The sequence below is a fragment of the Xiphophorus hellerii genome, unplaced genomic scaffold (assembly GCF_003331165.1).
Source record: "Xiphophorus hellerii strain 12219 unplaced genomic scaffold, Xiphophorus_hellerii-4.1 PGA_scaffold_49__1_contigs__length_47845, whole genome shotgun sequence".
Taxonomy (NCBI): Eukaryota; Metazoa; Chordata; class Actinopteri; order Cyprinodontiformes; family Poeciliidae; genus Xiphophorus; species Xiphophorus hellerii.
This window is the reverse complement of record NW_022587624.1, coordinates 18,690-21,206: the sequence shown is the minus strand read 5'-3', so window position 1 is coordinate 21,206 and position 2,517 is coordinate 18,690. Positions and strand designations below refer to the sequence as shown.

The 2,517-nt window shown below is 40.6% G+C and overlaps 1 long non-coding RNA gene across 1 annotated transcript; it reads right to left on the bottom strand.

Moving 5' to 3' along the window:
- Positions 1–443: 443 nt before the first annotated feature.
- Positions 444–1,198, bottom strand: LOC116716415 (uncharacterized). The gene is made up of 4 exons (XR_004338469.1): positions 1,158–1,198; positions 937–998; positions 794–856; positions 444–621 (listed from the first exon to the last, which is right to left on the bottom strand). It is a non-coding gene; the product is annotated as an uncharacterized LOC116716415 (long non-coding RNA).
- Between the last annotated feature and the right edge of the window lie 1,319 nt (positions 1,199–2,517).

Genomic DNA, 2,517 nt, shown 5'->3' with positions numbered 1-2,517 from the left:
TTGGATAAATGGGCCAATAGGTTCGGCTATCGGAGCACAGTGGAGTGTTTAAATGACACACAAGGGCAGTTGGGTGTATTTAAAGAACTGGTTTTAGTGACAGAAAACACACAATTAACAGTTGCCACAAAACACACAATTATGAAAATAAAATTACACACAATAAAATGAAAAAAAAAAAGAAAATAACAATAATACTTGGCCAAGTGCTAATTCTTAATTTCAAATAATTCGGGTGCACCCTGGTAATCTGCACTCCAATTGTATTAGTCAGCAATTAATCAAATTAATCCCAATTGGTTGATTCAACTTCATTCACAGGAGAATTTCCACCACAGCTGTGCGTCACAATGTCCGAAATAAAACAATCCAAACAGTATTGTCCAAAAATCAATAAATAAAAAAACAATAATAAATGGAGAATGTCAGTTGTAGGTTTCACACATAACCGTGTGTGAAGATGTATGTTGCCTCTCCTACCACACCGCAGGGTGCAGCATGACTCCAAATGGGATAGACGAAATCTGGTTCTCTCTTTAGGTCCAGGTGGGAAGGCTCGCCATCAATATCAAAGGAGGGATCCACTTCAGGAATGATCCAGTATAAAAAAAAAAACCTGACCTGTCAACAGACGGACCAGCAGAAATACAGGACTTTACCAAGCCGTTCTAGCTTAATCCTTCTTTCCAACACAGTAACAAAAACATTACCTAGTTACTAAAACAACGGATATTTTTTAACAACAATGTAACAAACGACAAAAACACAAATAAAAGGCTCCGAATATGCTCACCGATCTCAGTGCGACACACTTCAGACAACCGTATAGTGGGTCTCAATCCGGATGCGTGGGGCACTAAACGATGTAACAAGGCATATTTGATCTAAATAATATAAACTTAATAAAATAAAATTATGTTAAAGCCTAAATTTTACCTTTTATCTACGAAGAACAAGCTGAAATAACTGCCAGAAAGAGCCAACGATTCCTAACGGCTCTAACGGTAAAAAACTGAAGTTCAGTTTGTATTCATTTAATAAATAATTTCCAGCACAAAAGCTGGACAATCAACATAAAATCTATTTACAAAAGAGTTTTATCCACAATACAGTTAATACAGCACGTAAAAAATACTTTTAACTGTCGGGATACATACTCTGGCGCTGCCCCGCTCAGCAGTCTCAACCCGCGTCGGATCTCTAGAGCAAAGCCAACGGTTACTGCAGACCCGGGGGAGAAGGGCGGGATCCACAACGGCAGCCTGCACCCTGATTGGTCCAGACGCTCTGGAAAACCAAACTTCTCATTGGCCAGGCAGACCACCCAGCTTCCTTAACCTCTTCTCTTAAAGTGGCATACCCACTTTATGTGGGTTACAAATGCAACACTGGATGGAAATAAACCTTTGACACTGCAGAAGCTTATTGAAAACATGCCACAGCGAATGCGGGCCTGTAATCAAAGCTAAAGGCGGTCCACAAAAATATTAGAGAGTGTGACCATTTTTTGGTGGCGACTTTTTTTTTGGCCAGGCAGTATATATACTGTATATCAGAGGTGGGGACTCGAGTCACATGACTTGGACTCGAGTCAGACTCGAGTCGTTAAAATCACGACTTGAGACTTGACTTGAAAAAATGCTCAAAAGACTCGGACTTGACTTTGACTTTCATGCCATTGACTTGGGACTTGACTCGACTTGAAGCTGTTTACTTGAAAAGACTTGATATTTTTTACTCAAAGTCTTAAAATTTAAAACACATTATTTATAAGTGGCGTCATTAATTAATTTCACTCATTCCGTATCAATATGCGCAGACCGTCACTATGGTTTTCCTCTCTCCTTATGTATGTATGTGTACGTAGCTGCAGCACAACCAATCAATTAACAGGATTGGACGTTTAAAAAAACGCGGCAAAGCTACAGAGCTCAGGGAACGAATACGAAATAACCGCTCGAATATGCTTCCGCGAGTAATTTCTTTTGGCTACGTAGGTTATGAACTTTCGACTAAAAAACGAACTGCAACTTGTAAAAACATGCAAGAAGAGAATATCGGATGGAGATGCCACGACGTCCAACTTTGTCCGGCATTTGAAGCTTCACAAAGATCGGTAGGTGGCACTTTTCTTTTGCTGTAAGATAGTTGACTTTAGCTAACTTCGGGTTAGCATGTGTACTCCGGGTTAAATTGGTGATGATTTACCATAAATCCGGTCCTTCAAATGCCTCCACAAATAATGTGCACCGTGTTAGCTCAGGAAGCCGGTGGATAGTGAGCGGGGCTCCGGAACAGGAAAGCAGATTCTGGACCTGAACACAGGGAACAGAGTCTCTCTGTCCCATCATGATGATGAGCCGGGTCTAGTATCATCTAAGGATGGTTGGGTGTATTTGAAGACATCTACGTTGGGAAATTATATTGACAATATATGGTTTACTGCAGTCAGTGCATTAAGTCAACTGTTTTTGACTTAATGCACTGACCGGCGTGACTGTCACATGTGGCACAGAA